Raw genomic sequence first — 11,454 nt, 5'->3', positions numbered from 1 at the left:
GAGTCCAAGTATAAGATAAGGAGGGCGGATAGAAATGCAACTGAGGAGACAGGTTTAACTTTAACAAGAGTGGCTATGGGCCAGACTTGATGGCAGACACCTGTAATCCCAGCAATCCAGGAGGTTGAGACCAGAGGATAAAAAATTTAGCACCTCAGTGAGACTGTCTCAAGTAAAAAGCAAGTGGGGCTGGGGATGTGGCTCAGTGGTATGCCTTGGGTTCTATCCCCAGAACTAAAAAAAAATAAAAAAAAGTGCTGGCAGTGTAGCTCCGTGTGAAAGCTCTAGGTTCAATCCCCAGCACCATAAAAGCAAATAAATAGTGACTATACAGCACTATTTATATAGGTAGATTAAGGACAGACAAGATTTTCAAATTTTCAAAGATAAGCCAGAGGCTTTATTCTAAGAGACTGGTAAGGTGATGATTTCCCATTGCTAAATATAGGTGTTTGCAAATGTTGATTAGGGTGAAAAATTCAGGTTGATGGTGATACAGGGGAAAGAAAAAAAATTGAGGTTGATGGTGATACAGGGGAAAGAAAAAAAATTGAGGTTGATGGTGATACAGGGGAAAGAAACTCCCAACCTGAAAGATATCTAGGAGGAGTTTGTGTTCTCTAAAATCGAAGAATGACTTTTTTGGAATAACGGAATTTAAGAGCAGAATATATTCATGAGAGAAACAAAGCTTCTGTGCAAGAAAGGGACAGAAGGGAACCCGAGTGAGCTGCTAAGGACCTTGCCTTTCCTGAGATTTTGATAGAGTAAAACCAGGAAGTGAGATGCCCAAGCTGGGGGAAAATTGGGAAATCACAAGGTGGGCATGAGTGGGTCAAAGCTATGGTCAGGGGGTTGGGGATTTAGCTCAGCGGCGCAGAGCCTGCCTGGCGAGTGTAAGGTTGTGAGTTCAATTCCCGGTACCGGAAAAAAAAAAAAAAAACTATGGTCAGCCAGTAAGATTACAGGTATTATTGTTCAGGTAAAATTGATTAAATTGGGATTAAATGGGGAAGCGAGTCTCATAGCAATCAGGCATGAATACAGAATATCAATCCCTGATGTCCATCCCTAAGGAGGTATGTGGGTGCATTTGTTTAATCTTTTGTCTTGAGATGTGGCCCACAGCAGAAGTGCCTGTCTCCATTTGCAAGGTAGCAAGGTATCCCCATGTTCTGCACTGGCTCCTTCGAGGGCCTGGCCCTGTCTGACTGCGTATAATATTTCTGTCTAACTCAGCTGGCTATAACAGTGGTAGCATACCAACAAATAACAAATACACAATCAAAGGTAATGTAACAAATGTGGAAGATAAATGAAAAGACAAGGACAGGATGTTTGAAAATTATGCTATTTGCCTTTGATTGTGTTGTGAGCAATTTGGAATAGATTGATAATTTATCAAAACCTTATAATACTAAGACTTTCCCACCGAGCACATGATGGATTTCTCCATTTTCTCAAGTATTTCTTTTTTATGCCTTTCAGTAAAATTGTTATAGGCAGCTGAGGTAGACAGAAATATTATAGGCAGTCAGACAGGGCCAGGCCCTCAAAGGAGCCAATATGGAAGACAAGATACCTTGCAAATGGAGATATGATACTTGCTGTGGGCCAGACCTCAAAACAAAAGATTGAACGAACACACCCACATACCTCCCTAGGGATGGACATCAGGGATTGATATTCTAAATAGGTAGCAGTCACCTTGAAGAGTTCCTGACCCAACCCCTTATGGGAAAAGCCCCTGTTCTGTATTCAGGCCCGCTTTCTGTGTGACTCACTTCCCCATTTGATCCCGATTTAATCAGTGTTACCTGAACAATTCTTATTGGCTGACCATAGTTTCGTCCCACCTCATGCCCACCTTGTGATTTCCCATTTTTCCCCACCTTGGACTCACCTCATCTCATGGTTTTGCTCTATCAAAATCCTTGGGAAAGGCAGGCTCCCTGGGCAACCTACCGGGTCCCCTTCTGCCCCTTTCTTGGATGGAAGCTCTTTCCCTCAATAAATACGTTCTGCTCTTAATTTCTGTTGTTCCTAAAGTCCATTCTTTGATTTTGGAGAACACAAACTCATCCCATGTATCTCTCAGTTTGGGAGTTTCTTTCCGCTATATCAAAATTGCATGATACAGCCATCTTCCTCTAGACTGCTAGTGTTTCATTTTTGGGGATATATGTAAGTATGGTTTGTTTTGTTTTGTTTGAGTTGTTACGGCTGAATTGTGACAGTGTCCCCAACATATATTGAAATTCTCTCAGAATCTCAGAATTTGACTGAATTTGGAGGTGGGACCTTCACAAGTTGATCAAGGTAAATGAGACATTAAGGTGAACGCGGATCCAGTCTGACTGCTGTCCTTATGAGAAGGGCCTGAGGACCGCCTAGGAGAGATACACACAGAGATGCTTCACATAGCAGAGGCTGTGTGAGAGTGCATTGGGAAGGCAGGCTTCTGCAGGCCCCGGAGAGAGGCTGTGGAAGAAGGTACCCTGCCTGCACCTAGATCCCGCACTTCTGGCCTCCAGAGTCATGAGAAAATACTTTTCCGTTTAAGCCTCCCACTCCGTGGTATTTTGTTGTGGTATTTTGTATTTTGTCGTATAGATAAGGATAAAATTTCCTTATCTATAAATGATCCTAAGTTGGCCACCTACTTTCAAATCACTTTGGCTTTGTTTCTTCTTAAATCTCTGCATCTATCTTTGAATAGGTGTGACTATTTCTTTCCAGTAAATTCCTAGCTGGGTGTGGTGGTAGACTCCTGTAATTCCAGCACTCAGGAGGCTGAAGTGGGAAGATTGCCACGAATTCAAGGCCAGCCTAGGCTACATAGTGAGCTCAAGGCCAGCCTGAACTACATAGTGAGAGCCTGCCTCAAAAATCAAAACAAGCAAAAAATCCAATACATTCCAAAAAAAAATTTTTTTTAATTCATTTTATTTTTTGCTTCTGGCCTTGAATTTACGATCCTCCTGGCTTTGTAATGTTTCTATAAAGAAAGTAAAGAATGGGTATAAAATTTATCAAATACCATTTTAGTACCTCCTGAGCTAACTGTGTTTTCTTTCCTTATTCTATTTTTGGGGTTTATTACAGAAGCCCATATATAATATCAAACCATCTTTGCACTTCTCCATCATTGATGTATTCCTTGAGTGCATAAAGTCAGAAAAAAAGTGTATAATAATATATTCTGACATACCATGGTTCTTTATTCCACTTGCTAAACTATACTTCCTATCTGAAATTGCCTGCTATGCCCCATAGAAAATTCCATGGTTTTGTTTGTTTTTTGTTTACAGTGCTGGGAATTGAACCCAGCACCTTTCCACTGAGTTACATCCTCACCGCCCCCCCTTTTTTTTCTTTTTTCCGGTACTGGGAATCAAACTCAGGACCTCACACTTGCTAGGCAGGTGCTGTGCAGCTGAGCTAAATTGCCAGCCCCTCTCACCCCATTTTTTGTTTTATTTTTAAATTTTAAGACAGGTTCTCACCACATCACAAGTTGCCCAGCTAGGCTGAATTTTCTGTCCTCCTACCTCAGCCTCTCAGAGTCCTGGGATTGTACAAAGGTTAGGCTAGATATTTTAATAACTGCAAACTCTGGGTCGGACTTTCTTTTTTTTTTGCAGTACCGGGGATCAAACTCAGGACCTTGCGCTTGCCAGGTAGGTGCTTATGCCACTGAGCTATATCCCCAGCCCTGGGTCAGACTTTCGAAGTGCCCTTTTGATGGTGTTTTTATGGACCTCTCCTCTGTTCTGGATTTCTTTCTTTTTCCTTGAAAGACTCTCACACAGGAGCTGCTTCTGTAGAGGTGATACCACCACCTTTCATTACACAATATGCACAATCAACCTTTGTATTATTGACACTGAGCTGTGTAGCCCAGGCTGGCTTTGAACTCAAGATCCTCCCGCCTCAGTTTCTGGTGTTCTGGGATCATAGGCATGTGCCACCATCACCAGCTTCAGCCTTACCTTTTTTGCCTTTTATTTGCTTTTAGTTTCTGCTTGCCTCCTCGTACTTCCTGCAGCTTAGTAAGTTTCCACCTAGCTTCTCCAGTTCTGAAATGCTAGGGCTGTGTCTTTGCAGGTTGAAGACTGTTGGAAATAAGTTACATGTATCTCCTTCAGCATTTCTGAATAGAACCCACATCTTCTCAAACATTTCCTGAGGTCGTAGAACTGTCACTCTCCTCTTGTTCTATTTATGAACCATAATCTCTCCCATCCTATTGCTACAAGCAGGACCATCTCCGTCTTGTTTGAACTTGTTAAAGAAAAATTATAAGGGCCATGTCTTGGACTAGGCTGTTGCAGTAGGCCTCAACAGACCAGACTAAAATTAAAAACGGAGTCAACTCCTGCTAAAATTTCACATCACCAAGCTTAAACTAAGTTGTTTATCTGAAGGTCTCCCAAAATCGGCTAGAAAGGCAATGACCCAATTTCTCAAATAGTCCAGTTTCAGTTGGCAGAACAATGAAGTTTTCTCAGTCTTAATCCTTACATTAAAAAGGTAACCTGAAGTGGCCTTATATTATTTATCTATTGTTCTGTTTCCTTGTCCATACCTTACAAGGAAAGTAATGTATCAATCTGCTTGTTTTTGTTTGTTTGTTTGTTTCTTTAGCCTTCCTTCCCCCTCCTGCAAACTTCAGATAGATCCAAGGCTTTTTCACAGAGCTGCACTCCCACCTGATTTTTTAGGTGTTATTTTAAGACAAGGTCTAAGTCACTAAATTGCCCAAACTAGGCTTCAACTTGTGACCCCCCTGCCTCAGCCTCCCAGAGTGCTGGAATTACAGGGGTGTGTCACCATACCTAGCTTTGTTAACCCTTTTGAGTCTGTAAAACCATCCTGCATTGTTTGATTAATTGGAATATTATTCTATTTTATGGAAAAAAGTGTTGCCAGATTTTAGAACAAAAAAATAAAATCAGTTTTTTGGAGAATCTGTATTGAACCAGATGGAAAAAGCTCTGTACCAAGGAGTTGGAAGGCAACTAACTTTATTAATGCCAACGGGCTGGTGGGAACAAATCAGGTCCAAATCACCAGTACTGGCTTAGGGTAAAATAACAACTTATATACATTTTATAAGCAGGAAGTACAGAGTTGATAATGGGTTAGTCTGTAATTGGTTACATAGATTTGGTCACACATTGTCAGACATATGTGTCTGGGGCAGGTTTAATTCGAAGGGGCCATTGATCACGAGGTAGGAAGGTCTAGGGGAAGTCAGGGTCTGGGTGAGCGGGTAAGATTTAGTGTGTTCTTGACAGGGCTGGCTTATCTAGGTGGATAGTCCTTGAAACAGGCTAGCAAAACAGGATATGTGTGCGAACCATTGTGCAGCTGGTCAGATACAGCTAAGTCAAATTATCTCTGAGTTGCAGCTCCATAGTTTAGTCAAGACTGGCTGAGTCTGATGGCCCACTTATGAAGCTATAATTTTAAAATTTTCTCCTACAAATTAAGATCTTTAAGTGAAGTTGTAGTTTTATCCTCTGACATCATATATTCGGATAACCTATTCTCATAATACCCTAGCACAGTAGTGGTGAGCCTATGGCACACGTGCTGAAGTGGATTATTTGTGTCATTGAAAGCTCTAAAAGGTTCACCATCACTGCCCAGCTGACACCCCAGCAGTGTTTTACCAGTTCAGTTGCAATGCACTTAAATAATACAGTAGTGCCTCCACTTACAAACTTTGTTTCATAGTTTTGAGGAAGATGGCTGCATTTGTGTTTGTGTGGGGAAGATGGCTGAATTGTTTGCAAACAGAAATGTTGGTGAACTGGGGTATTATTGTAACTTGTATCCATTCCTTCACTTTATTTTGATGAGACAGGAGATTAGGGCATGGCAAAGAGGCTGGACAATAAAGTGTGACCTATCAATCATGGAGAGCTGTCAAATCACAGTGGAATCATATGTGTAAAACAGCTTCTAAGGCCTGGATCTGACATCAGAAAAAGGATGTAAAATATGGTGGCCATTGCCCTCATTGTTACTGTCCTTTTACTCCTGGAGTGACCTGTTCTGCATGCAGGGCATATTTTCTCTCTCCTTTTCACCTCTACTTCCTCTTTCTCTCTTGTTTTCACTTCTGTTTCACTGCTACTTCATTTCTTGTTTTACCTTCAGTAAACTTGGAACTTTTACCTCCGTTAGTTGTACCATCAAATTCTTTGAATGGGGTAAGAGCCTGGAATGGACCACTGGCCACTACACCATCTGATAACACAGACATCAGAATCCTTTTTTCTTCTCTGTCCTGCCTGGAACATAGATGACATGTGTTCCATCTGAGGACAATGGTGCAGCAAGATGGAAAGAATCTGGTTCCTTAAAGCTGTGTTGAGTGCAGTTACCATGTGTCTGGGATTGCATCCTTTAAAAATTTTAACTTGAGTTTATGTTTAAGAAGCAGTTCAAGGCTGGGGATGTGGCTCAGTGGTAGAGTTCTTGCCTTGCCTGCACAAGGCCCTGGGTTCAATCCCCAGTACCACAAAAAACAAAACAACAAAAAAAAAACCCCAAAAATATAGAGAGAAATATTAAGTGCTCCTTAACTGGGTGTGGTGGCACACACCTGTACTCCCAGCACTCAGGAGGCTGAGGCAGGAGGATCACCTTAGGTTCAAGGCCAGCCTGAACTGCAGAGTGAGACCCTGTCCAAAAAAAAAAAAAAAAAAAAGACTGGGAATATGGTTTATGAAGCCCCTGGGTTCAACCTCAAAGTGCTGCAAAATCAAAACATAACTCTTTTAACTTTTATTGGCACTAGGTCCTACCAACTAAGAGGATATTATAATATTCCCTCTAAATTATGTTCAAAAGAACAAAGGTTTTAGTAAAATTTTCACAAACCCTACCCAACAATAAATATTTATACATTTAGTAAACACTTACACATTTCAAAATCTGAGTCTCAGGTTGGGGTCAGGGTAGATAAATGTCTCAAATGGGCAAAATGGAGACCAGAATAAAATGGTGCTGAGGGGTATGACCTGCAGAGTATTTAGCCCAAGTTCAAATGCCAGCACTGCCACTTCTTAGCTGTCTGCCTCACGCAAGAGCATTGAATAATTACTACTAAATACTACTACCAAATACTGCTACAAATATTATTTTTCTTTCCTTTATTTTTTGGTCTTTTTGAGACAGGGTCTTGCTATGCAGTTCAGTCTGGCCTTGAGCTCACTTTGTAGCCCAGGCTGGTCTTGAACTCACAAGGATCCTCCTGCCTCAGCCTCCAGAGTGCTGGGATTACAGGCAAGTGCCACCACGCCTGGCTAAGTATCACTAAATATACCAAATAGTAATAATATTAGGGTATTGTGAGCATTAAACAATGAGATTCCTGCTAAGTGCTTAGGTAAAATCCTTGGTACCGCTTGGGTGCTTGACAGATGCTGCTATTGTGTATGTTCTTGTTATTATTTTCTTAGCCCTTGATGCTAAAGCTGAATCCAAGCTGAGCAGGTTTTTCCATTTTCTCTGTACCTGTATGGTCCACATCACAGAATGTTATTTTACCTCACAGACTGACAGCCACATGTCTGATAGCTCTTTGTGGTTTGACCCTGAATGGGAAGAGCACCTGAAAGACTGCCAGTAGCCTGACATGATTTATACCATGTAAATGAAAAACAAGCCATTCAACTATTGTCACAACCCATTTGCACCCAAAAAATCAGTAGCAAATATCTCTGGACCCTAGATAAGAATTCTATCAATTTAGTTATGCACATTCTAATGACAGTATTACCCATGACAGTCTTTTAGGAAGATGCACTGTGGAGATAAAATACACATTTAAAACACCACCGAGCACCAGGTAGATTTGTATAAATTCATAAATCCCAGTGTCCAAAACATTAAGTGGAAAATGCAAGTTCAATAGGATCCGTATGCATGGTCTGATCCAATTTTCTATGAAATACTACGATTATATGTATTTATATATGTACAGACATCTGAGACGTTTCCCTGCCACACTGTCAATGCATATGTTTGGCCTTTGCAATTATGAAACTGATAGAGAAGTCTTTTTGCCATCAGCATTCTTTAGTTTGCCCTCTGTTTCCACTGATGATCAGGACAAAAAAGAATCATGAAGAATCTGTATCTTCCGCAGAACAACAGAAGCAGCCAGTGCTAGTGGGTCACTGCTAGTGGGTTGTTATGTAGCAGAAACCCAGTTTCAAGTAGCTAAAACAAAAGAAAGAAGCTTCCTTTCTTCCTTCCTTCCTCCTTTCTTTCCTTCTCTCTTTCCTTCCTTCCTTCCTTTTTTCCTTCCTTCCTTTCTTTCCTTGTTTCTTTCTGTGGCACTACAGATTGAACCAAAGCTGTCACATTGTGTTATATCCCCAGTCCTTTTTTTTATTTTTTGTTTTGAGACAAGGTCTCACTAAGTTGCTAAGTTGTCCAGACTGGGATCGGACTTGCAACCCTCCTGCCTCAGCCTCCCAGAGTGCTGGGACTACAGGCATCTTCATCCTGCCCAGCAGGAAGGAAATTCACTGATCCACATCATCAAAGCCTAGAATGGGTGATTTGATCTGTTCTTAGGAAATTTAGAAGCAGCCAAGACTGACTGACTCTGTTTCCCTTCCCTTTGAGGGCTGAGTCCTTGCACCTCCTTGCCATGTTTTATGCAGCCCATGCTTACATCATTTTTTCTTTGCAGTTCTTTTTCTTCCTTCCTTCCTTTCTTTCTCTCTCTCTCTCTTTCTTTTTTTCAGTTATCAGAGATTGAACCCAGGGCCTTTGCACTGAGCTGCATCCCTTTTTAAAATTTTTGAATTTTGAGATGGGGTCTTGCTGATTCACAAAGTTGCCTTAGCTGGGTTTGATCTCGTGCTTTCCTGCCTCATCCTGCTAGGTTGCTGGGATTATAGGTCTACAACACCATGCCAGGCTTTCCTGCTTATATGTTTATGGTTTCCTGAGCAGAAAGGAAAGTTGTTTTCCCTGCATGCTCCAGTTAGGAGAGCCCCAGAGTGTTCTGTTTGGCCCGGTGAATTGGAGACCAGTTACCATGCCATGGTTAGCACCCCCCATATCCTCCCAGATCACAGAGCTGAAGTTGGAGGAATGGCATTCATCAAAAGAAGAGTGGCCTTCTTCAGGACAGGCAGAGCTGTATATTGTTACTGCTGAAATTTCTGCCGAAAACATCCCAGCAACTGCTGTGAAAGTTTCTAAGTGATTACTTGGCCCCTCAGCAGAGTCCACAGACTTGGGGACAACAGGAGGACTTCAAGGAGGAAAGTAGCCAGAGACACTTGGAAACACAGGCCGGCAAAGGTAGCAGGCAAGCCCGAAGTACCAGTCTGACATTTAGCTGGGCCAGTTCACTGCTTTAAAATTTAATGACAGCTAAAAATTTAACCCTCAAAACTTTAGTCTTAAGATCCTCAATTTCAAGTTTTCAAAAACCTAGGTTTTCCATATTAGGAGCTGTACTATTGGAAAGGTGATAACATGTGCAGTACTGGGGACTTGGTGCAAGGGTTCTCTAGCACTGAGCTGTATTCTTCTATCCCATCCTTTTTATTTTTAATTTTGAAATAGGGTCACACTAAGAACACCCAGGCTCACCTCAAGCTTCAGATCCTTCTGCCTCAGCCTTCGAAGTAGCTGGGATTATAGGAAGTATACCACTGTGCCAGGCTGCAAATCTTTTTTGAATTATCAATGAAATGAGCCTGTTAAATGTATATTGGTAATAGGTCTAATTACCTTGGGAGTTTTCTTAAGATACCTACCTCTGTATCCTTACTGGCATTCTGGGTTTTAACTAGTACCATCTGAATGAACAAGCTTTGATCTGAAAGGTTTCGTCCTATGGAGTTTACAGAATCTTTGGTTTGACAAAGGTAATTTTAAAATTCAATACTAGGAATCAAACCCAGAGGTGCTGTACCACTGAGCTATCACCTCACCCCTTTTTTAGTTTTTATTTTGAGATAGGATCTCCCTAAGTTTCCGCAAAACTATAGGATGGCCACAAAACTACCCTCTTCCTCATCAGTCTCCTGAGGAGCTGGATTGCAGGTGTGGGCCACCATGCCTGGTCCAAAGGTAACTATATCAGTAACATGGGAGGGTGCTCATGGCTACTCCGTTATGACCTCTGTAGAGGTGTTCCCTGGCTCCAAAATGAATTGGAGGGTTGGAGGTGTAGCTCAATGGCACAGCACTCATAGGGCTTTGGGTTTGCTCCACACACACACACACACACACAGTGGACTTCGGAGAATGAACAAATGGATGGGTTCTTGGGAGAGAGAAGGGGGGAGGAGGGAGAAAGAGAAAAGTACACAATTTCAAAGCTAGTGAACGCATAGTAAATGGAATCATGCACCCATGTCCGTTTATCACATTATAAATAACCTTGTCTTCCCCCAGCGCCATGGCCCTTGTGTCCCTCTGTGTTCCTAGGAAACCTCACATCATCCACCATGTACCAAGCTAGCAGATTCACTGTGTTCAGTGTAGCAGCTCTGTTTCGCTGGCGCAGCGGGGCTCAGTGAGGATTCTGCAGAAAGCTTGGAGCAGGGCCGAGCTGTGTCCTACGAGCATTCGCCATCTGAATGCTAAGGTGAAGCAGCCGTGAGTCATCACTAGCAGCTCCTAAGGGCGGTGTGTGGCAGTACAACACACGGGTGGCCTTTTCTTTATTTTCCCTTTCCCTTTTTAAAATAAGCACTCTGTCATTGTGTTTATTTCTTAGAAACCATGGAGCAACGTTAGGGTTTTCTCTTTTTCAGTGCAGGTTTTGAGGGCCGTATCTTGAAGGGAGAGCAGACATATACGTAACATTCTATGTGACACATGAGACAACTGAAATTGATGACAGATTTAACGATGGGTGAAAAAGATTAGGTCAAGGACAAACATCTCGTGTGAGAGAAATTTTTGTGAACACATGAGGACTATTTAAAAAAAATGCCAAGAAATATTTAGTTAACTCTTCTTTTCATGAAGAAATGTTTTACGGTTCCAACTGAATCACAATGGCAGTAATACAGGTAATAAAAAAATAATAATACTTACACATTATTTACTATGTGATACTCAGTACTGAATATTTTCCCACATGAATTTATGTAACTCTCACAACTCTGTGGGGTGGTATCAGGGACCCCTGCAGTGGACCCCAAACTCCTGCAAGGTTTTACAGTGAACGGCCAAAAGAAAGAACGAGTGACAAAATGGAGATGCAACGCTGATCTGGGATGGCCAGTTGTTCGTGGGGAACAAAAGGCCATGAGGCAGCCCAAACCTTGGTATTTACTGATGACATTTCCTTTGAGGAATATGGTGAGGGCATTACCCGAGGACTCAGAGGGCCGCGATGATCTTAAACTAATGAGGATCTTATGTTGATGAGGAATTGGGGAGAGATGGCAGGTTAATGAG

This window comes from Chinchilla lanigera, unplaced genomic scaffold, assembly GCF_000276665.1.
Source record: "Chinchilla lanigera isolate Chin_1 unplaced genomic scaffold, ChiLan1.0 scaffold00068, whole genome shotgun sequence".
In the NCBI taxonomy this organism is placed as follows: Eukaryota; Metazoa; Chordata; class Mammalia; order Rodentia; family Chinchillidae; genus Chinchilla; species Chinchilla lanigera.
The sequence above is the reverse complement of the archived record's forward strand: the minus strand, read 5'-3'. Positions refer to the sequence as shown.